Source organism: Gopherus flavomarginatus, chromosome 5 (assembly GCF_025201925.1).
Source record: "Gopherus flavomarginatus isolate rGopFla2 chromosome 5, rGopFla2.mat.asm, whole genome shotgun sequence".
Classification (NCBI taxonomy): domain Eukaryota; kingdom Metazoa; phylum Chordata; order Testudines; family Testudinidae; genus Gopherus; species Gopherus flavomarginatus.
This window is the reverse complement of record NC_066621.1, coordinates 13,117,076-13,142,190: the sequence shown is the minus strand read 5'-3', so window position 1 is coordinate 13,142,190 and position 25,115 is coordinate 13,117,076. Positions and strand designations below refer to the sequence as shown.

The 25,115-nt window shown below is 45.3% G+C and overlaps 1 long non-coding RNA gene across 1 annotated transcript in view; it reads right to left on the bottom strand.

Moving 5' to 3' along the window:
- The window catches only part of LOC127051595 (uncharacterized), a 40,260-nt gene extending 17,454 nt beyond the window's left edge, over window positions 1-22,806 (bottom strand). Inside the window, exons 1-2 of the long non-coding RNA XR_007774548.1 lie at window positions 22,601-22,806; window positions 12,336-12,752 (exon numbers count right to left, since the gene is read on the bottom strand). This is a non-coding gene — a long non-coding RNA (uncharacterized LOC127051595). The remainder of the gene's footprint in view (window positions 1-12,335; window positions 12,753-22,600) is intronic.
- Window positions 22,807-25,115: the final 2,309 nt, after the last annotated feature.

Sequence of the window (25,115 nt, the reverse complement as noted above, 5' to 3'; positions counted from 1 at the left end):
TCATATGCTATAGGTGAGCCTGTGGCTTGTACCAACATATGCTGAGCAATGCAAATTTGGAGTGGGGGCTCCCCATCCCCAACACCTTAAAAATCTGAGTGTCTCACATCAAGTAGGAGTTTTGCCACTGATGTTAATGGGAGCAGGATTGAAATGATTAGTTACTAAGTTCCACAACTCCCATCACCATCTATGCAAAATGCAGCTGCTCATCACCTCTCAGCATCTGTCCCTTCATGGGCATTTATTTGTCACTATCTAATTAATGGCTTTATTATTCCTTGGCTTTTCTTTTCCAAAGGCCCAATCCTGAAGTCATAGGTATTTTTGCTATTAACTCCAATGAGCACATCATCAGACTTATTTCTCTGGTAAGCAAAGCACGTAAGGTGCCAAACTGAGCTGTATTTTTAACAAGTCGAGTAGGCTGCTATGTGTTCTCCCATGGTTGTCAAGGGGAGTTGCATTTAGCCCCTGTGGCCCATGCTGCAAATGACTCATCATTTGTGTCTTTGATTAAATTCCCTCAGAGTTAAACTAGATAGCTACGTAGTTATTTGCTTCCTTTTTTTCCATCGAAGAGAGAATTTGCTTTTACAGTGATGAATCTCTCGCTAGGGCTGAATGTGGTACAAAGAATGGTTGTTTAATGAGACTGATCGCTTTTAAATGTGCCACCTTTGATCTATTAGGTTGTAACCAGGGTTGTGCCAAAGTGTTCAAAATTATCTGGGCAGTCTGACACTTAAAACAAATAAACAAATGTGCTGCCAAACACCATTGTTTACCAACGCTTATTCCTCTGTGTATCGTCTAAGGGGCACTGTTATGCACATCAGACTAACGAGAAGCTAATGGCTTCTGAGAAGGACCAGTGAGAAGCTGGACATGGAATAAGGCTAAATTCAGAGTAGAAATACAGTGTAAATATTTAACTGGTCTTGGATGAGGTTCTGTGGCCCATGTTAGAGGTGACACACAATGGTCCTTTTTTACTTTAAAACTTAAACTCTTTCCCAGAAAGAGACAAAGTCAAGGAGATGGATAGAAACTGATTTACTCAAAGCCTTTATTGAAGTTTTCCCTTGAGTTAAAGCACTGTTCCTTTTATTGAGGTATTTAAATAATTAGTTAATTTGAAACCTGTATCTCCTAGGAGACGGACATACAGATTCTCCAAAGAGAAGGATGACACAAGATAGACTCCTGGAGTGCCATGAGGAGAACAATGGCTTTGTGATTCAGGTAGTGGATTGAGAGTCAGGAGATGAGTGTTTCTTTCCATTCTGCTGTCAATTCTCCAACAGACTCGCCATGTGGACTTGAGTAAGTTTGAATCTTTTTCTTGCCTCAGGTTCCTAGTTTCTAACCTGGATATAAGACTAAAGTACCTTCCTTCCTGGGAGGTGCAGGGATAAGTCTATTAATGTTCATGTTGCATTCCAATGGGCACTGGCAATGAACCCAACTCCACTGCGGGTTATAAACTGCTTTCCTGGGAACAGTCAATTTTACTGGTAGTATTTATTGCAGGGCCAGCAAGGGAAAGTTCACCTGAGGCTCATGTATGAACACAGAAATAACCCTCTCTGGGTTGGATTTGATCTCAACTGACACTGATCTGACAAAGGTCTGTAGAGGCACATTTCTGCCATGCAGTTAACTCACAACAACCAAACCAGATGTATAAACCATGTAGCCTGGTAGCTCAAATGCTTCCCTAGAGCTCCCTGCCCTAGTTTTGGTCAGCACAGCCACCTACTCGCTCTCTCTTCCCTCTTTGAAGCCTGATGTATCCATTGCTGCATTCCACTCTAGAGGTGTCGACATGTCATTAGAATTCTCCATGTTCTATATGGTAATGGTGTGTTTAATAAATTTCTAAAGCGTGTTAAAGTCCCTCATGAAGAAAGGTGGTACATGTGACAAAAGTTTGTCTTTCTGCTATGATAAAGAGACTGTTTCACTCTAAATTATTTTAACTGGCTAGATGAGTTTCATGAAATCTTCATAGCACTTTCCTTTCAAATTAAATCCTGTAATAGCATTTAACTCTACATGCTATTAGTTGATTGATTCCTTGAAGCCTTTACAATAGCAGAGGAATTCTTCTGTTTGCCTAGAAATTGCTACACTGAAATTATAGCTAAAATTATATTGTGGATGCATTTATTCTTCATTTTTTTGTCAATTGTACCTGGAAGCCTTGCAGAAATACACACAGAAAAATATAGAATTTTCAGATTACCCAAACAATTATTTTTGAATATCTCATGGTGCTGCAATTTTGTTTCCCTCTATCATATACTTTTTAATGCTCATTGCAGCTAATTCTCCCACGCTTAGTAGGTCAAACAATTGGCCAGTGCTTGATCACAGGGTTTTTCTTTCAACAAGTATTTTGCTTCCTCAACTGATGTGTTTTGGCTTATGTTTTGCAATATAGTTAGCAATAGTGGTAACAGTCTGTAGTCACTACACTGCACTCAGCATCTAGTGAAAATCTGACCTACAGATTGTGACGGGTTTGGTCATAGAGACCCCCTTGGGACTGTCACCTGATATCTTGAAACTACCTTTGAGCCCACCTTCCCTGCCAACTAGGGTCTCCAGAAACCTGTCTTGTTGAGCCAGACATGCAAGCTTGCTGCAACAGAGACCCAGGGTCTGAACCACACCCCCAAAGCTGCAAACTTAACTGAAAACAGCTCAGCAAGTACTCCTGTGTCCAGCACCCAGCTCCCAATGGGATCCAAACCCCAAATAAATCCCTTTTACTCTGTATAAAGCTTATACAGCGTAAACTCATAAATTGTCTGCCCTCTATAACACTGCTACAGAGAGATGAACACCTGTTTTGTTCCCCCATGTATTAATCACTTACTCTGGGTTAATTAATAAACAAAAGTGATTTTATTAAGTATTAAAAAGTAGGATTTAAGTGGTTTCAAGTAATAACAGATAGAACCAAGTAAGTTACCAAGCAAAATAAAAGGAAACACACAAGTCTAAGCCTAATCCATTATGCAACTGAATACAGGTGAATCTCACCCGCAGAGATGTTCCAATAAACTTCTTTCACAGACTAGACTCCTTCCTAGTCTGGGCCCAATCCTTTCCCCAGTGCAGACCTTGTTAGTTCCAGCAGGCATCTTAGGTGAAAAGCAGGGGATTTCACATGACTGGGAGCCCCCTTTGTTTTGTTTCACCCCCTTTCTATAGCTTTGGCACAAGGCAGGAATCTTTAGGCTCTCTGACCCTTCCCATCCCTCCTTCAAAATGGAAAAGCACCAGGTTTAAGATGGATTTCATGACCAGGTAACATGATCACATGTCACTGTAAGACCTTATTCTCCATTCTTTCAGGGCTGATCTGCATGTGCCCAGGAAGGTTTATACGTAAATAGAGCTATTCACAACCAACTGTCTCAGTTAATGGGAGCCATCAAGATTCCAAGCCACCATTAATAGCCCACACTTTGCATAGTTACAGTCAGACATCAGAGTAATATTTCATATTTCTAGCTTCAGATGCAAAAATGATACATTCATACAAATAGGATGAACATACTTCTTAGATTATAAGATTTGTAATGATACCTTACAAAAGACCTTTTGCATACAGCATATTCCAGTTACATTATATTTTACAACTAGTGTGCCAGACCCAAATCAGTGGGGTACAGGAGTCTGGCAGAGGACAAATATACTGGTCACTGAATGAGTAGTTTTCTGTTCCCTGAGTGACCAGAGCAGGGGCTGTACTAGAGTAGAGTAATCAGGAACTTGCTAGAACCAATTAAGGCAGACAGGCTGATTAGAACACCTGCAGCCAATCAAGGTACCTGGGTTTAAAAAGCAGCTCAGTCCAGTCAGGCCAGAGGAGAGGAAGTGTGTGTGAGGAGCTGGGAGCAAGAGGCACAAGGAGCTGAGAGGAAGAGGGTGTGCTACTGGAGGACTAAGGAGTACAAGCATTATCAGACACCAGGAGGAAGGTCCTGTGGTGAGGATAAAGAAGGTGTTTGGAGGAGGCCATGGGGAAGTAGCCCAGGGAGTTGTAGCTGTCATGCAGCTGTTACAGGAGGCACTATAGTCAGCTGCAAGCCACAGGGCCCTGGGCTGGAACCTGGAGTAGAGGGCGGGCCCAGGTTCCCCCAAACCTCCCAACTCCTGATCAGATATAGGAGGAGTTGACCCAGACTGTGAGGAAGATCTCTGAGGTGAGCAAATCTGCCAATAAGCGCAGGACCCACCAAGGTAGAGGAGGAACTTTGTCACACTAGATTTAGTTGAGATATACAGCTAGTGATACCATAACCAAGAAAGAGGTGTTTAAATAATGGTTCATTTCTATAGCTGGCCCTAGGTGTTTTGTTTTCTGGTCCCCTGCAAACGGATGAGCAAAAAGCAAAGTCAGAGCAAAGAGCAAAATTAAAGCCTTGATTAATGAGTGGGCATAACCCGGATATTGATTTGCATGTGCTGGAAATTGGCACCCAGTTCAACTGGCCTCATGATCCGTCCCTAAGTGTACATTGCACTACAGCTTGATTCGAAGTTTGACTGGTATATCTATTTCCATTAGATGTGTAATGTTTTAGCAGAATAGTTACACTGCTAAAAGCTCTAACGTGGATGCAGTTAGAGTGGTGTAAATTATTTCCTTGCCCATAAGAGATTTGCTCTACTGCTATAAGCACCTTTGTACTGATATAACTGAGTCCCGTAGTGTGGCCTATCTATGCTGATATAGTTAAATTGGCACAACTTTCTAATATAGACCATCCCTGAGAGTCTGATCCTGAATAACCTCAACACCTATGGAATTTTCAAGTTCCCCAATAAAACTAGTTAGAAATATAAAGAAAGTATCAAAATGACTGATTAGTGAATATTTTACACATGGAATACTCTTTCATAAACTTGTCTGTGTTATTTTAAGGCCCAGGACAGGAATGTGTGAGAGGGGAGGCAGCAGACTGTGTACATACCTTTGTGGAAAGCTAAAAGCTACTTTGGCACCTCAACATACGTTTTCTCTTGGATGATGTAGAACAGTGATTCTCAACCAGGGGTATGGGTACGCCTGGGGGTATGCAGAGGACTTCCAGGGGGTACATCAACTCATCTAGATAGTCGCCTAATTTTACAACAGGCTACATAAAAAGCACTAGCGAAGTCAGTACAAACTTAAATTTCATATGGACAATTACTTGTTTATATTGCTCTGTATATTTTACACTGATGTATAAATAAAATATTTATATTTTAATTGATTTATTTTACAATTATATGGCAAAAATGAGGAAGTCAGCAATTTTTCAGTAAGTGTGCTGTGATACTTTTTTATTTTTATGTCTGATTTTTGTAAGCCAATAGTTAAGTGAGGTGAAACTTGGGGATATGTATGACAAAATCAGACTCCTGAAAGGGGTACAGTTGTCTGGAATGGTTGAGAGCCACTAATGTAGAAGGTGAGTGTTCAGAGGCAGAACAGAAATGCCTTGTCATGACCACTAACAGTTCAAACCTTCACTGACAGGAAGTGCTGCAACTGAAAGATAGGAGCAAGGCTGTATGCTGCTGCTCACAAGAGGCGTGGCACACAAGGCACTGACCAGGATATCAGGGCTTTAAGCCCCTTTTCTACCTCTCCGATTCTGGGCTCCTCAGGCTCTGAGGGCCTGTGAGGCCTCCTGTGCACATTCGAGCACTACGTGCCCACACAGGTCCCATCTGTTCCTGGAATAGTCACAACCCCACATAACCCTCAGCAGCTTTCCCACTGCCGCTGCCAATGGGTTCCCCTGCAGCCAAGAATTTCAAAGCATGAAGTGCTCTGGCCACTTCTTTTCATGCCTTTGGCAGTACCGTACACCAGGGGCTGCATGAGAGGCAGTTTTTGGGATGCATATGCCAGCATATGCTTTCCTTGCACTGCAGGAATTCCTCTGGGGACCATACCGCTCCCTTTGCAGTCCCTATATGCTGCAGAAGTGGCACAAAGCAGCCTGAAATCTGGTCTAATAGTCTAGCCTTACCCATTATATGCCAAGAGACAGATTCTGATTATGTTTACACTGGCTTAAAGCCGGTGATAACTCCAGTGAAATCTACGGAATAACCCCATTGTTACACTCCTGAAGATGAGACCACTATCTGACCCTAAGCAAGGAGGGTGAGGTCTATAATTAATAGCAGAATTCAGGGACTCCAAAGCTTTTGTTCATCAGGTCATTATGCTAGTTGGCATCTGATCATGCTCCTAGGCGTGGTAGACTGGAGATCAGGCATGTAGTTCAGAAAGGAGTTCTGTTTGTGTTGCACTTGCTTTCATTTTTGTCCCCTTAACATCTGCCTGGCCTGATCTGTTTTACTCAGCTTATCTCTGGGGGAGCATCTGGGCTGGACAAAGGTGTTTCCAAGCAGGCTAAAACATAGACTTTTTCATCGGAACAGATCCAGTGCTGCTATCCAAAGGCACAGTTGCCAGTTACTTATTTGTCTTGGTGGAGCTCAGTAGTTCTGTGTGTTTACTTGGCCATTTGGAAGGAAATGGAAAGGAATGTGATAAAGAGGAACATAGGAAGGCTGCTTTAGAGCACAGAGATGCAAAGGGGAGGTGGTTGTGTCCTAAGGGAAAAGAGCCAAGGAGGAATCAAATGCTATAATCCTTCCTAGTATGAGGCAAGACCCCACACTTCCCAATGGCATTTAGTACCTGGCCACCTTCTCATATTCTGTAGTAGGGCTGATGAGCTTGACCCACTAGCCTGCAGGAGCTTTAGGGCACCTTGGTGTTTTGGAATCCCATGGGATGAGAAGGTGTAGAGCAATATCCATTGTTACAAAAGGAGGTTGGTTTTAGTACCTGTCTAGTAAAAAGTCATCCTGTTAACTATTCAGCAGATGGCATAATACTATCTCAAATAACTGTTTGTTATTTTTGAGTTTGCCCTTGTAAAATATTTTGATGTTTTTTGCTTAGGGATTCATATAAGAACATTTTTGTTGCTCTGGTGCATGAACATGCTTTGGTATATTGGTGCCTTCCTTGAAGCCATATCATTTCATCCCCAGGATATCAAACTTGGGAAAAATTAATAATCAAAACTGACAGTATTAAGTTCATTGCCTAAACTAATAATATCAATGTGTGTACATATATGTATTGAAATACAAGATGTATAAAAACTAAACATATGGTAAAAGAGTATACCAGGTAAAGTATAACCCTCTGCTACCAAATGTAATCATGTCACATGTAGCAACCTGAAAAAAAATCATCCTTTCATCAATAACTCCAGGGTGGGAGGTGTCTACACTGATATCAAAGATATTACAAAAACCATATGTCATATATCAAATTTCTGCATACAGTGTACACATATAGCATAATTATGGGTTGCAAAAGCTCCACATTTAATCAAAAATATGTAATTGCAATATCATAGTATTAAAGTTGGTTTTAAATACAAAACAGGAAGAGCCACTTGCTCTAATCCTTATTGAAAAATGCCACTGCTTTCTAGGGAGGGCAGGTCAAATATGGGGTCTGTAACACTACACCCTAATTAAAACCCTTGTTTAACTAAAATGGAATTATGGTACCTCCTTAACTGGGTCCAATCCAGATGAAGATGTATTTGGTCACTTGGCAGCTTCACTCAGTAGGTCACCTGAAAAATAATGTCTACTGCTATCACAGCAACGTACCTCCTCTGGTAGTATTCCTCCCAGCGTAAAAAGTTTAATTGATGGTCTGGTGGTGTAACAAGGGAATCACTACATCAGAGTAATGTTTGAGGTGAACGCACCACGGTGAGGCCAGAAGGAAAGTACCAATGAAATCCCTCATCATCTTCATCATTGGTAACCCGCCTGGTTAACCAAGTATATAGAGGGTAACATTTATTGAAAGTGGCGAGTATCGCAATGACCAAATATTAAAAAAAAAAAAAAAAAAAAATTATGGTCAATTAAAGTGTCCGGTCACATTAATTTTGTTACACCCCTACAGGCATTTTTACCCACATCTTAATTGTGCAGGTGGTGTTTCCATCAGTCATCTAGTGTATTTAAGACACAGGCTTTAAACATACAGTAAGGCCTTGATTTATGTGATAGGGTGATTGCCAATGAACCCTATCAAGAGGGTGAGGGGAACTGTAGCCTAGTGAGCCAGCTTACCTATATTATATTCATGGCTTTGTTATCTTGCTTTATTATATTTAGTAGTAATGCAAAGAACCTACAGGCTTTTATCCTGTAAGATTTGGCTTTAGTAGATAGTGTGAGGCTTGAGGCCTATATAGTTTGGTATAGATAAATTTATATGCCCAATGGCTTGTGATGGGATGTTAGATGTGAGGGGATTTGAGTTACTGCAGATAATTCTTTCCTGGGTGTCTGGCTAGTGAGTCTTGCCCACATGCTCAGGGTTTAGCTGATCGCCATATTTGGGGTTGGGAAGGAATTTTTTCCTCCAGGGCAGATTGGCAGAAGCCCTAGGGCGGTTTTGCCTTCTTCTGCAGCGTGGGGCTCGGGTCACTGTCTGGAAGATTCTCTGCACCTTGAAGTCTTTAAACCATGATTTGAGGACTTCAATGGCTCAGACTCAAGTTTCATACAGGAGTGGGTGGGTGAGATTCTGTGGCCTGCATCATGCAGAAGGTCAGATTAGATGATCGCGATGGTCCCTTCTGACCTTAGTCTATGATTCTATTAAGTAACTCATAAGTTATAGGGAATTAAAAGTGGCATGCCAGAGAGGGAATTTTGTCCAAAATACTAACCTCAGCCACCCATAAAACATAGCTGACACTGGCACAGAACATCGCTGACACCAGCATCCAGAAGGTTCCAAACAGAACCTCCGACCACAAAGCTGTTATGGCAGCAAATTAACATGTATGCTAACAGGGTAACACCATACGTATACTAACCTATAAAAAAGGGACACCTTAAGGGGAGTAAATACAAATAAGAACTTCTATTAAGTAGGCATTGGCCATGGCAGCTTCAGCGTAACCTACTATAAAAGTAACATCCCAGGGGAAGCAAATAGGTTGGAGAGATGTAGGCCTTGGGAGGGGCCAAAATAACGGCCACCGGGGAAGATGAGGACGATGACGGTAATAAGAAAGAAAATGGTTAAGTATAAAAGATAAGGGTGTAAGTATGGATGTTCAAATGTTCTTTCTGTATTATCTCTATCTGCCTTATTAAGTTTAAGTGTGCGTATAATCTTTGCTAAATTATTTAATCATCCATTTATATATCGAAAAAGCTCCTATAGTGTGAGTGTTGCACCAGTGCACATCAGGGTTCCCAAATTATGTGATGATTTTACAATAATCTTATTGGGCCTAATCTTGGAACAAAAACCTGTTTATCCTTAAGTTACAATGATATATACCTAACTTTGGGTCAGGCTACAGCTGGCACCCCAGATGGGACTCTGAGGGGCACACAGGGGGTAACCAGCCTACCTGGGATAGGTAACTCACCTTTGAAAATTCTAAACCAGAATCTAAATGAAAATTCCAGGCAACCTCTCAGTCAGACATTGGTGTCTGTCAGAAACACGCACTGTAACTCAGCAGGGAACTTCTTTTCCCACTCAGCTCTTCTTCTTCTTCTTCTCTGGTTCTTTACCTTTAGTCTATTAGATCCGCTTTTCTTAGTAAGGAAGGGAAAGCAGTAACACAGACAAACATCAAAGAAAGGTGCACTGAACTCGAGTTTTTAATCATCATTACCTTGCATTACTACTAAATATAATAAAGCGGGATAACAAAGCAATAAATGTAAAACAGGTAAGCTGGCCTACTGGGCTACAGCTGGATGTGCACAAAAGACCTGTGCACTCCCACAATCTCACCTCCCAGGCTGGGACTGTGTCACCCCCTGCAACGACAATGCAAACTGGATGTTGGTCTTCAGTCCAGTAATATTAGGAAGCTGCAGGGCCTGTGCTTACTCTTCCTAAAAGTATAGGTATGTAATAGAGCTTGCTTATTTTAGGTAAGTTCCCTGTGACTCTGGATTGGAGTCTTTGTTCTCTGACTATACTTCATGAGAAGAGGGACTAGAGAAAAGGTGGTGCTCTCTGGTTATTTTGATTAATTCTATGGCATCTTTGTTTTTAGTGTACTTGCGTGTAATCTCTTGTCATAGGATCAGATGTAAAAGCAATTGCTAATAATGATCCAGTTTAAAAAAAAAAAAAGCCCCACCTTTAATATCTTTAACTGTGGGTTTGCATTCATGAAGCTTAAAGCACAGCTGTATGACACGCCATGTGCAAACTGCAGTCTGCAAGGATTTCAAGCGCTGTTTTGGTTTCAACAGCCTCTTTGTGGCCAAATTTTAGGGCTTCTAATCTGTCTTCCTCCACATCTCATTTGCTTTTGACGCTCTAAGACATGCTGTTCTTAAAACAGTTTCTTCCCTTGGTGTTCACTCATGCTTTTCCTACCTTTCTCTTTGTACCTTCACTATCTTTTTTTGTAGGGGGAGTGGGTCCTTCTTTCGCTTTCACTTTCCTCGGGATTCCCACAGCACTCTGACTTTGGCCCACTTCTCTTTTCTCTCTGCGTCTCTTAGCAAAATGATCTCATTTGTTGATATGGTTGGTGTTGGCTACCATCTTTATCCTGATGACTCTCAGATCTATTTCGCCAGTTGTGACCTGTCTCCCTCCTCCAAATTCTGCATTTCAGCTCTTCTTTCTGACACTTCCTCGTGGATATTAGTTTTTCATGTAGTTTTAATAGTTTAAACTTAACGTGGCCAAAGGAGAGCCCTGGATGCCATGTAGTGCTAATAATTCCGTGTACTTGCCATTATCAGCTAACTAGTTCTTATTTGCTTTTGACACTCTAAAACATGCTCCTCTTCTTAAAACATGGCCTCCCTTGGGGTTCACTCATGATTTTCCTACCTTTCTTTTTGTGCCTTCACTATTTTTTTTTGAGGGGGGGGGGAGTGAGTCCTTCTCTCACCTTCACTGTCCTCAGGATTCCCACAGCACTCTGACTTTGGGACTTATAGAAAGACTTATAGAAAAAGACCTTCTGAAAACATCAAATTGTCTGACTGGCATGCAAAACCTTAAACTAGAGTGAATAAATGAAGACTTGGCACAGCACTTCTGAAAGGTTGCCTGTCCCTGAGCTAGCTAGTTCCCTGTAGGCATCATGGCAGAAATAGATCATGAAGAGGGAGAAATTGGGGAATGGCCTTGCAGATGAGCTCATTGAGGGTCTTTGGGGAAAGGCACAGACTGCTTTTGAGAGGGCAGAGAGCAATGCAAAACCAGGTCAGAGAAGTAGGAAGGGGCTGAGTTAGGCAGGCCTCTGTAGCTGGTTGGTAGAAGCTTGAACTTGATGCTGTGGAGCTGATGGCAGGTGACATAGTCCGTACGTGGGCAAGGAACACTATCTTAGTGGCTGCTTTTTTAATAAACTAGAGAGGGGTAAGGTAGGTGTCAGGCGGGCCTAAGAGGAGAGTTTTGCCATAGTTGAGATGGGAAGTGAGGACTTGGATGAGAGATTTGGATGCAGGGGTAGAAAGAAAAGGAATGAATGATGCTGAGGAATAAACTCTTAATTTTCTTTAGTCCAACTTTAATGTTTAATAGGAACATGTGAAAGTATTTCTCTCTGTACAGAACCAACTGTAAACACAGCAGAAGAAACCAGTAAAAATGATATGGGTTAAAAAAAACAAACCTGTTTTGTCCTTGTGAGCTTTGTGACCACATTACAGAGCTGCTGTGTCTGTCACGTGCAGGCAGCAGTCAGAGAGGATTTTCAGTGGGTTTGTCTTTTTGTGTAATATGCTCCTCCCACATGGAAGCTGTTAACTTCTTGAAGCTCTCATTATCCCTGTACTCTCTACCTGCTTAATTTAGGTGATCAGCTTCAGTGTTCATCTTGCCTCATGTGGCCCTTGAGCTGACGAAGCTGGCCTGCTCCTGACCCTTCGTGAACTTCCTCCTTTCTGTTGTGTTGCACTCAAATGTGAGACAAAAGGACAGTTTTGGAATGCGGGAATCTTTGGAACCAAACCCTGTCATACAGCTCTTTACGAAGCTGTCCACCCTTGCATCTCTAATGAGAACTAACGGCGGCAGGGACTAGCTTTTTGTTGTGTAGTTCTGCGCTGCTTAGCACAGTGGGGTGCAGGAGAGGGTGTGGGCTCTGAGAGGGAGTTTGGGTGAGGGAGAGGGTGAGAGTTCAGGCTCTGGGAGGGAGTTTGGGTGCAGGATGCAGGCTCTGGGCTGGGGCAGGGGGTGGGGTGCAGGAGGTCGTGAGGGGGGCGGCACTTACCTTAGACAGCTCCCAAAAGCCACTGACACATCATTCTGGCAGAGGCTTCTAGGTGTGGGGGGGGCCAGGGAGTTTTGCATGCTGCCCCTGCCTGCAGGCATTGCCCCCACAGCTCCCATCGGCCGCACTTCCTGGTCAATGAGAGATGCAGAGTCAGCACTTGGGGCAGTGGCAATGAGCAGAGACCCCTGTCTCTCTCCCTCTTCTTCCCCCCTCCTTGATCCACCAGGGGCTGCAGGGATGGTGCCAGCTGCTTCCAGGAGCAGCACAGAGCGAGGGCAGGCAGGAAACCTTCCTTAGCCCCGCTGAGCTGCTGGACTGCTAGCACCCCAAATCTCCTGGTTTGGCTGCAGTAGCCTCTGGGAAGTAGGGCCTGATTCCAGGAGACTCCCAGTGAAACCAGAAGGGTTGGCAGCCCTACAAAAGAGAAATATTAGCGACTATAAGTGGGAAAAACATTAAGAAGGGATTCTCTCTACTAACTAGGGGTGTTGCCGCACCCCCTTGCTTGAAGTAGTTTCCATTGTATGCAGAGTTTTTTACAGTTTGGTTCAATAGCTCACCGCACCACCATTAGAAACATTATTCCAGCACCTCAGCTCCGAACAGTTCAGGTTGACAGTTCTTTCACTGATGGGCTCCAGGACTTCCTCACTGGCCTCTAGCTCCTGCCTCCCGTGGTGCCCTCAGAGTGGGAGATAATCTATAGGGGCCCATGTGCTACCTAAGCGGGCTGTTGGGGCTCCTGACCCAGCATTCATCACAGCCCTGTTGCAGCTCCCAGGCATTCCTAGTGCAGTGTCTTGCTGCTGTAGTGGCAGAGTGTAGGACTTAGGATATTTGTGTTGGGTTTGGGCAGGCTGCCAACATTTTTCGGAACTGTGAATGAGAAGGGAAATGGTGGTTTTATTTTATTTATTTATTTAGAAGTTGATATCTCAGCCAACCCTGAATGGAATTGCCTGGGAGGGGGCACAAAAAAAAAGGCACATCTCTAACCTGAGCGCTTTCTGACTACTGAATTTCAAAGGGCTGCTGCAAACAATGGTGATGTTTGAGAAAATCTAACTTCACAAGACTCTTTTGTAATAGAAAGACTTCGCCACCCTGATACAGAGGTCACTACCAACTCCTTGTGAGTTAGAAATAAAGGGAACAGGCTGTGAAACCGTAAAGACACCATTTCCCCTCATCTCATAACTATTAGGTTACACCCTTCTTACTAAATGTGCTTAGCATTTGCGGTCAGTTAAAGTAATGACCCCACCCTGAGTTTTACAGAAAGCACAAGTCCAGAATAAGATGCAATTTTTAGTTAAAACGTAAAACAGATCTGAGCTCTACTCCTGCAAGCTGTACTGTGTGAACAGACCTCGCAGTTGTGTGGAGCCCTCCTGAAATCAACAAAAGTTCTGCAAAGGCTCAAGGGTCTGGCAGCACAGGGCCAAGACCTCTTTAGACAAGCACCTAGTGCATGTTTGGCCTGGTCTACACTACGTGTTTATACCGAATTTAGCAGCATTAAACCGATTTAACGCTGCATCAGTCCACACAACGAGGCCCTTTATATCGGTATAAAGGGCTCTTTAAACCGGTTTCTGTACTCCTCCCCGACGAGAGGAGTAGCGCTCAAATTGGTATTGTCTTGTCGGATTAGGGTTGGTGTGGCCGCAAATTGATGGTATTGGCCTCCAGGCGGTATCCCACAGTGCACCATTGTGACTGCTCTGGGAAGCAATCTGAACTCGGATGCACTGGCGAACTTTTGAATGTCATTTCCTGTTTGCCCAGCGTGGAGCTCTGATCAGCATGGGTGACGATGCAGTCCCAAGTCCAAAAAGAGCTCCAGCATGGACCGTACAGGAGATACTGGATCTGATCGCTGTAAGGGGAGACAAATCTGTTCTATCAGAGCTCCATTAGAGAAGACGAAATAACAAAGCATTTTTAAAAAATCTCCAGGCTATGATAGACAGAGGCCACAGCAGGAACTCAGCACAGTGCTGCGTGACAAGCATAACGGAAAGCCAAAGAATCAAATGGATGCTCATGGAGGGAGGGAGGGGGGACTGAGGACTCCAGCTATCCCACAGTCCCTGCAGTCTCCGAAAAGCATTTGCATTCTTTGCTGAGCTCCCAATGCCTGTAGGGTCAAAAACATTGTCCCAGATGGTTCAGGGTATATCTCGTCAAGTTACACATGCACACACACCCCCATGAAAGAAAAGGGAAAAAAATTATTTCTTGTCATTTTTCAATGTCACCATATGTCTACTGCATGCTGCTGGTAGACGTGGTGCTGTGGCGCTGAACAGCAGCATCCCCTCCCCTTCCTTTCCTGATGGCAGACGGTACAAAATGGTGGAAAACCTTCATTATCCCGTGAGTGCTCCTGGCTGGCCTCGGTGAGGTCGGTCGGTAGCGCCTGGGTAAAAATGGGAATGACTCCCTGTCATTCCTGGCAGACGGTGCAAAATGCTGGGTAACCGTCCTCATCATAGCAGCTGAAGCCTGAGCTCCATCAGCCCCCACCCCCCGCCTTTCGTGTCTAAAGAAAAGATTCTGTACTCCCTGGACTATCATAGCAGCAGGAGGCTGCCTCCCCCTCATTTTATCTCTTAAAAAGTCAGTGTTTCTTATTCCTGCATTCTTTATTACTTCATCGCACAAATGGAGGGACACTGCCACGGTAGCCCAGGAGGGATGTGGGAGGAGGGAAGCAACGGGTGGGGTTGTTGCAGGGGCAACCCCTAGAATGGCATGCAGCTCATCATTTCTGCGGGATCTCTGGGGCTCTGACCTGGAGTGGCTGTGCTCTCTGGCTCTCTAGTAGACTTGCCCCATATTCTAGGCAGGACTGACTCTATTTTTAGACAAAATATAAAGAAGGGAATGACCCAGGGAGTCATTCCCATTTTTGTCCATGTGCCCCCGGCTGACCCCAGCGAGGCCAGCCAGGAACACCCATGACAGCAGCAGACGGTACAAAATGATTGATAACCGTCATCTCATCGCCAATTTACAATGGGAGGCGGTGCAATAGGGATGGTAACCATCTCTGCTACCTTGCAAAGGCAAATGAATGCTGCTGTGTAGCACTGCAGTACCGCCTCTGTCAGCAGCATCCAGTACACATATGGTGACAGTGACAAAAGGCAAAACAGGCTCCATGATTGCCATGCTATGGCATCTGCCAGGGCAATCCAGGGAAAAAGGGCGCAAAATGATTGTCTGCCGCTGCTTTCACGGAGGAAGGATTGAGTGACGACGTTTACCCATAATCATCCACGACACTGTTTTTGCGCCATCATGCATTGGGATCTCAACCCAGAATTCCAATGGGCGGGGGAAACTGCAGGAACTATGGGATAGCTACAGGATAGCTACCCACAGTGCAACGCTTCAGAAATCGACGCTAGCCTCGGTACATGGACGCACACCACCGAATTAATGTGCTTAGTGTGGCCGTGTGCACTCGACTTTATACAATCTGTTTTCCAAAACCAGTTTATGTAAAAGAGGAATAATTCCATAGTGCAGACATACCCTTTGTGTGGTATAAAACTTCCTGTTCTTTGCCATGCTTGCTTCAGAAGCTAGTTTTTCAGTGTACAGCATCAAAACTACAATCCATACAATCAACAAGCACTTCCTTATAAGAAGTACAGTAAGATCAAAAGTGTACTGCTCCAGAGCAAATTCTCCACTGGTATAGAGACTATGTATGTATGATTATAGTGATATTATTTTCATATTTTGGTGGTTAAAAACTCTTTGTAGATCTTAAAACACGCTTTTTAAATTCAGGAAATGATTATCTGTGCTACTGACAAGATGCTTGTTATAAAGGTGCATTTTTCTTGTAAGATTTAAAACATGTTTGTTTCTCTTTTTTTGGGCAACCACAAACTTAATTGAGTTTTGTTTAGCAATATTCTTTCCGCAGGTGAAGAAACTATAGTTGAAGAAATCTGTGGGATTTACAATGTCTTATTTGGGATGTCCTTTTTTAAAAAAAATAAAAGGAATACTGAATAAAGATCCTGACTCTGTTTTCATAATTGTTACTAGAAATTGTCTGGTTAACTATTTAAAAGTGAAGTTGAAATCTAGCTCTCTGCCCTGATGCAATAAGTTTGCCTCTTTGCTGTTGCAGGTAAGCAGCTTTACTAGGGTGCACGGATTTCCTAACCAGTCTGAAAGGATGTAATCTGGATGAGTATTCCTGTTTGGTCCATGTCCCACAAGATACTGGAAGAAGAACCCAGTGAAAATGAGCTCAGACCCATACTGTCTTCAGCTGCCACTCTCCTCCTTTCCTTACCACATGTTACATTATGAACAGAAATTTTAAGAAGGTTGGCACTGTGAAAACAATGCCATTTTTTCTAAATAGGGAAAATACAGGCACTCTATTGTGGACAAGAGGTCAGTAAACAGGCAATTATGATACATATTTCCAAAGCTACCAGATATTTAAAAGATATTTTTAACTGAAAGGCCATAATGGAAAATGTAAGAAGGGATAGGCAATGAGTGCATAGAGGTTTTGAATCACAGTTCCTTGTGATTAAGATATTACTCCTTTTGAGGTAGTTAAACTTGTTTTAAACTTGACAACTTGCCATTGCAGATAAGACCTTCACATCCAGGACCCGCAGAGGATGAAATGAGTGGATGTGAGGGAGGAAGGTGGTTACATGGTTAAAGCATCAGCATAAGAGTCAGAAGTGGTGGGTTCGTTTTTTCAGCTCTGCTTTTGGTCTACCACAGATTCATTGCATTCTTTATTTGTATTAGTAGAGGGCCAAGGAGCCTTAGTCATGGAGCAGGACCTCAGTGTCCTAAGTGCTGTCTAAATACAGCTTCCAGTCTGGTGTTCTGCATGAGCAACCTTAAGACATGCTGGATTTAACTCCTTGGTGCTTGACTTTGCAACCTAAATCAATTTTTACTGAATACAATTTCCTAATATTTTTTAAACAGCTAACTAATTCTCTTATGTACAACTGCAAGCCTCTCCCCTGCACACACTGCCACAGACAGCTACCACTTCATCTACAGAACTCATTCTATTAGCTCATCAGCCACTGGGTTCCTGTGCTGATTTGGGTGGACTTCAGCCACCATCATTTCCCTCGTGGAATGGGGCTGCACCTGTCTGGGTGGATTCCCCCAGCTTGAGGGATGTTCTAGGGGAGGAGGAGGAGGTGGTCATGTACAGACTTAAAGAGTGATTGAATGGAGCTCAGGCTGCTTCTTTTCTTCTCTGCCCTGTGGCAGCTCCCAGTCATTCCCAATGCATGGGCTGAGTCTTAGAATAGTCCTGTTCAATTGTTGTGGCAGGTTAAATGTTTTCCTGGTCATGTTTCACTGACCTTTTTAGCAGTTGATAAATCAGCCAAAGTCCCATGATTCCTCGGATCACATCCCATCTTTCAGCTGTTTGAGTCAGCGCATAGACTCAAACAGCATGAAGGAGGCATAGCTGGGCACTGGGGGCCAAGCGCTTCTTAATGCATAGAGGTTAATGCACATGTGTGACCGAATGTACCTTGTATTCATCCCCTACATGCTATTGTAATAATCTTTGCACAAAGGATGCCTTGTAAGGTATAATTTGAAAACTCCCAATTCACTGGTCAATATCACGGTAAAATGTGTATGGCATTATATTTAAAGTTATGAATTCCCCCCTGCATGACATTGGTGGGGCATGTTCAAACTCCACAATTAGGCAAAACTGGTCAAGCATGTTTTAAAAAGATGTGGGTTTACCTCAAATTTACATGTAAATAGAGTCTTCGGACAGTGAATAGGGGAAGGCAGAGGACAAAAGAGGTCTGTATTTCAGCAAACAGGGGGTGAGGAAAAAACAGCATGGGACTTTTTACCAGGAGATTTTGCTGCCTGACTCTCACATGGAAGGAATTTGTACTAGAAAATGCTCTGAAGGACTTGCATTTCCAAGAGGGAAATGAAATATAAAAGTGAGGGGCAAACACCCCAAGCAACTCCTCTCTCCCTGTCCATCTCCCTCTTTGTACGTGAGAAGACGAGGAGAAACAGCTGCTAGACTTGAGGGAGGTGTCCTGACTGGAAAAGTTCAGTCTGTAATGCTGATAGAATCTGGTAATGACTTCACTTTTGAATCAAGTATAGTTCCAGTTAAGCACTAGGAAGCTTTTTATCTTTATTTTTCATGTAACCATTTCTAACTTTCATGCGTCATTACTGCTATTTCCTTAAAATCAGATTTATTTTAAGTACAAAAATAGTTCTTATTCTTTTATTGAAATTAAGTTAAATTGTATGGGTAACTCAATTTGAGGTGACAAATTGATTGTGTATTGTTCCCTTAAAGGAGGGGTGGGCAAACATTTTGGCCCAGAGGCCACATCGGGGAATAGAAATTGTATGGCAGGCCATGAATGCTCACAAAATTGGGGTTGGGGTGTGAGAAGGGGGGCAGGTTCTGGTTAGTGTGTGGGCTCTGGGATAGGAATGGAGATGAGAGGTATGGGGTGAAGGAGGGTGCTCTGGGCTGGGATCGACAGGTTTGGAGAGCAGGAAGGGGATGAAAACTGGGACAGGGGCTTGGGATGCAGGGAGAGGATCAGGGGTGAAGGCTCCGAGCAGCCCAGAAGCAGTGGCATGTCCCTTTTCTGACTCCTACATGGAAGCATAGCCAGATGGATCTGCACACTGCCCCATCCACAGGCACCGCCCCTACAGCTCCCATTGGAGCCCTGGAGTGGGTCATTGGAGCACATAGGAGCCAGAGCGGGGCCATGCTTGCTGTGGCCCTGTCATGATATAATTCCCTACTCTGAACCTTAGCGTCCAAAAAATGGGGTACCAGCATGAATTCCTCTAAGCTCAATTACCAGTGCCACCAACCAGGAATTCCAGTGCCTGGTACACTCTAGTCCCCCCAAAACCTTGCCCAGGGACCCCCAAGACCCAGTCCCTCTGGATCTCAACACAAGGAAAGTAAACCCTTTCCCTCACCGTTGCCTCTCCCAGGCTTCCCCTCCCTCGGTTACCCTGGAAGATCACTGTGATTCAAACTCCTTGAATCTTAAAACAGAGAGGAAAATCCACCTTCCCCCCTCCTTCTCTCTCCCGCTCCCAGACTCTCCCTGAGACAGAAAGCAATCCTAACACAGAGAGAATATTAACCTTTCTCTCCCCCTTCCCTCCTTTCTCCCCACCAATTCCCTGGTGGATCCAGACCCAGTCCCCTGGGCTCTCACACTAGAATAAGAAAACAATCAGGTTCTTAAACAAGAAAAGATTTTAATTAAAGAAAGAAAAAACAGTAAAAATTATCTTTGTAAATTTAAAATGGAATATGTACAGGGTCTTTCAGCTATAGACACTGGGAATACCCTCCCAGCCTAAGTATACAAGTACAAATTAAAATCCTTTCAGCAAACTACACATTTGAACTCCTTCCAGCCAAATACACATTTGCAAATAAAGAAAACAAACATAAGCCTAACTCGCCTTATCACCTAGTACTTACTATTTTGAATCTATAAGAACCTGTATCAGGGAGATTGGAGAGAAACCTGGTTGCACGACTAGTCACTCTCAGAACCCAGAGAGAACAACCAAATTCTAACAGCACACACAAAAACTTCCCTCCCTCAAGATTTGAAAGTATCCTGTCCCCTGATTGGTTCTCTGGTCAAGTGACAGCCAGGCTCACTGAACTTGTTAACCCTTTACAGGCAAAAGAGATATGAAGTACTTCTGTTCTATTAACTCTTATCTGTTTATGACAGGCCCCCTGACCCAGCACCCCAGCTGGAGCTCAGGGGTTGGCTTAAAATGGCTCCTGGAGGTAATTTGCCCACCCCTGCCTTAAAGGGATAACAGAATTCTCTCTCTGTATGGCCTGGAACATTTGTGGGGGGGGGGGGGAAAGGAGAGAAATCTGGGAATGGGAGTGTCTTGGGTTTACCCTGAAGAAGTAACCAAGGCTGATAAAAGCCAGAGTGTAACCCAATGTGGCTGGCAGGTTGTGACTTGCATGAAGGAAGGCTGTTTGGGGATGGCCCAGGTGGGAGCTACTTCCACAAGCCATTGTAAGGCATCTTAGGTTGCAGGACAGGGGTGACAGAGCCCTCACCTCGCCATGTCACAACATGTATTGGGAATCACACACAGGGGTGGCTCAGAAGCCAGTCACTGCACTGTGGGGCAAGTGCCATAAAGAAGGGTAACGGTGAGAAGGTAATTGTATATAAAGCTTTCCTGGAGCAGCTTTGCTTCCCTGAGCACCCTCTCTGCGCACGGCAAACCAGGTCTGACTGGTGAGATAGAATGGTGGGTGGTGACAGACATTTGAGGAAGAATTTCAGGATGATAAAGGCCACTTTCCTAGAGATATGGGTGGCGTTCAGCACAGAACAGTGTACAGAAAGAGGGCCTTAGATTGTAAACTTTGTGGGACAAAGACCATGCCTCCTAGCTACGAAGAACTACATGTTTTCAATGCTATACAACATTTTCATCAATTGTAGTGACTCACCGTTTATATTGATTTTACAGAGAATCATTTAAAAAAAAAACTAATAAAAACTTTAGCTAAGTCCTGCAGTCCTTACTGAGTACTTACTTGGTTCCTCTTTAAACACCCCTTTCAGTCAGTGACTCTTGCCAGAATGTCACAACGTGTCCTACAGTTTTGGATCAGAAACTGAATAGAGCAGTGTGGAATGGGCCAGCTCTCTGCATTATGGGGCTGTTTCCTTTCTCTCCCCCCCACCCCCCAACACTGAGACTGTGTGGGAAATACATCAATATTCAGCTTAAATACCAGCCATGTCTGATGGTTGAATTTCCTCAAAGAAAGAGGAAGTTGTTTAGAAATTATTTAAAAATAACACAGTCCCTGTCTAAGCGCCCTGTCTGAGCCTCTTTTAGCCTAACATAACAACAGTGACATACAGCTTGTTCACAAAAGGAAAAAAGTGAACAGAGTTAGTTAGTACAAACAGTGGGTTTTATATGTTTTGAAAGAAACTGTTCCTGGCAGCAGTGCCGGGGATGGCCGTTGCACCCAGAGATACAGACTGGAAGGAAAACCAGTGGAGGGCTTTAAATGTTTTAATGTTACACCTTAATGAACATAAGGAAACGAGGGGTAGATCTGGTGGGTGGTTCCATCAGCAGCTGCCCCTCTGTGTAATGTGCCCACGCAGGGCCAGCGCTTCCATTTAGGCGACCTAGGGCAGCAGGATTTGGGGAGGCGGAATTTTGCCGCTCTCGGTGGCAATTCGGCAGCGGGGGTTCCTTCTGCGCTCCCGGTCTTCGGCAGCAATTCTGCAGCGGGCCTTCACTGGCTCCGAAGACCGGGAGCACAGAAGGACCCCTGCCTAGGGTGCCAAAAACCCTGGCGCCGCTCCTGTGCCCACGGCTGCACCCACAAAGACACACGTGCAGCGGGGTGAGCCGGCCCCCTCCATGTATGTGCCTGGGCAGGTCCCCCGGCCTCCTGGGACACAGGCTCGATGCTGATCCCGGGGGCGAACCAATAACTCAAGGCACAGAACAGCCTCTTCTTACCCCACCCCACCCCAGGCTTTCCGGACAACGCCTGGGTGCAAAGCAGGGGCACAAGCACCGCCCCTTTTGAACGCACCCAGCCCCCACCTCTCAGGCTCCGCCCCATCCTCTCCTGGCCACGCCCCTGCTCCCGCGCCCTTCCCTCGCTGTCCGGGAGCTCCGGCCCCGACGGTGCGGGCAGAGCCGGAGCGAGCGGTCGCGCCCCAGAGGCTCCGCTGCCGTCCCCGCCATGGTCTCGGCTCCGCGCTGCCCGCTGCGGGGGCTCCTGGCGCTGCTGCTGCTGCTGCTGCTGCTGCCGCCGCCCCTGCCCGGGGCTCGCGGTGAGTCGCGGCGGCCCCAGCAGCGGGCGCTGCCCGGGGCTGTGCTGGGCCGGCGAGCGGGGACCTGCTGCTGCCCCGCGCGGGGTGCGGAGCTGGGGGCCGGCGATCCCCGCCTCGGCTCCGCCCCACTGGCTGCCGGGCGCAGGGGCTCGGCCCACTGGCCCCTGGGGAGCGAGCGGCGGCGGGGCAGCCCGGGCCGAGTGACAGGTGTGAGCGGGCGGGCAGCGGGCTCGGCCCTACGGCCCGTCGGGCGGGTGTTTCCACTGCCCCAGACCCGCCGGGCGATGTCTGGTCTTGGCCCCGCTTCTGCCCGGGAGAGACAAGCCCGGAGCTACCCAGAGCCCGTCCGCGGCCTGGGAACCAACTCACCGTCTGCATTGTGGCTGGGTGGGGCCGGGTCTGGCTGGGACACCAGATAACTGTGCCTTGAGCCCTTTGCTCACCCGGCCTCTGGCTTTACTGCGGCTGTGCTGGGTCCTCTGTTGGGGATACGGCCTCTCAGCCCGGTTTTAGTGTAATTAACCCTTTAACCGTCTCGCTGTGAAGTGGGGAGAATAAGTTGTTGGCTCCAGAGATGATGCCCCAGCACCTGGATGTGTTGTAAGGAATCAGGGCAGAGCTGGTAGCTGAAGTCTTGTGAGCTGATGAGATGGTCCCAAGAGAGGATAGGAACAGTAGGGGGGTGCAGGCTAATGGAAGCCCAGATCAGACAGGATTAAGAAAAAGAATTTGATCAGTGGGCTCAGACACAAGGAGGAGGAAGATGAGACTTGCATAGGAAGGAGCAGTTATAGAACTGGAGAGGATCAAGGATGCTGTTAGAAGGCAGAAACACAGGGCAGTGAACATAAGAATGGCCACAGTGGGTTTGATCAATGGTCCATCTACCTCAGTAGTCGGTGCCAGATGCTTCACAGGGAATGAACAGAACAAGGTGATTATAGAGTGATCCATCCCCTGTCGTCCAGTGCCAGAGTCTGGTAGTCAGAGGTTAAAGGACACCCAGAGCATGTGGTTGCGCCCCTGACCATCATGGTTAATAGCCGTTGATGGACCTGCCCTCCATGAATTTAACTAATTCTCTTTTCAACTCCGTTATACTTTTGGCCTTCACAACATCATGTTCAATGATGTTAGAAGGGAAGGGAGGCAGGGATTTGGGGCAATAGTTGAAGGGATAGGTGGGATCAGAGGAGGACTTTTGAGATTGGGAGAGACCAGAGCTTGTTCACATTTGATTCTAGTGAGCTGGCAATGTGTCAGGAGATCTTCTACTGTGAATGGCACTCCAGGCGTGTTTACTGGGCCAAAGATTATCCATCTCTGAAACTATATTATAATCCTCACGGTTGTGCGCAGGACTAGATTGTTTACGGTTCAAAGACTTAATTGATGGTGTGGCTACAAGGGCGGGACACCTAATGCATGTGGATATCTTGCACTGTGCAGTCTCAGAAATATTAAGGAAAATAAAATGAGTAAAATTAGTTGCATTTTTTCTTGTTTGTCTTAGTGATGTTGTTCAGTGTACTTTCACTTGTGTGCGAGGAGGCAGAGCTTTGACATATTTTTAGGAGAGTGAAGGAGGAAATCTGGGACTGGGCCTCTTTTCTTTTAGCCTGTTTTGTGAGATACTAACACTGTAAAAGTCACTCTAGCCATCTTGTGGCATCTGATGTCTTTCTGTGAGTGGCCTGGCTGTTTATATGATTTTCAGAACAGTCAGATGAGTAAACTGACGATTTTTATACAGTGTCTATGCCGAAAGCAATCCTGAAAAAACCCCAAATAAAACTGGTGATTGTAAGGGGGAGAAATATCCATTCTAGCACTGAGCACAGGATTCCTGGTGGTAAAAGCTTTAGTTTCAGGGACGAATCTCTCCAGCTTGACCTGGCCCCATAGCTGGCTCACTTGGAGTGTGGGTGGGAGCTGGAGGGTTGCTAAGGCTGGAGCTTGTCATGCAGTGGGGACTCAGCTGCTCTGTGCTGCTAATCCAATCACACTCTGCATCTCAACCTTTCTTTTGCAGCGAGGTTGCTCTCGCTAGGCTAATTCCTGTTTAGATAACTTGACCTAGCACAGCAATGAAGATGCCTTTAGCTTCAACCCCTGGCTGTGAGAGGTTGTCTGTTCTCACAGGCTATTGGAAAACCTGAGGAACCCCCACAAAGGGGCTCACCTGCCTGTGGCAGGTCCCTGTAGCATCTAAGGCCTGGTCTACACTACGCATTTATACCGATTTAAGCAATGTTAAACCGATTTAAAGCTGCACCCATCCACACAATGAGGCCCTTTATATCGATATAAAGGGCTCTTTAAACTGGTTTCTGTACTCCTCCCCAACGAAAGACATAGCGCTGAAATCGATATTACCATATCGGGTTAGGGTTAGTGTGGCTGCAGATCGACAGTTTTGGCCTCCGGGCGGTATCCCACAGTGTGCCATTGTGACTGCTCTGGACAGCAATCTGAACTCAGATGCACTGACCAGGTAAACAGGAAAAGCCCCGCAAACTTTTGAATTTCATTTCCTGTTTGCCCAGCGTAGAGCTCTGATCACCACGGCTGGTGATGCAGTCCCAAGTCCAAAGAGAGTTCCAGCATGGACCGTATGGGAGATACTGGATCTGATCGCTGTATGGGGAGGCAAATCTCATAGACTCATAGACTCATAGACTCTAGGACTGGAAGGGACCTCGAGAGGTCATCGAGTCCAGTCCCCTGCCATCATGGCAGGACCAAATACTGTCTAGACCATCCCTGATAGACATTTATCTAACCTACTCTGTTCTATCAGAGCTCCGTTCCAGAAGACGAAATGCCAAAGCATTTGAAAAAATCTCCAGACAGAGGCCACAGCAGGGACTTGGCATAGTGCTGT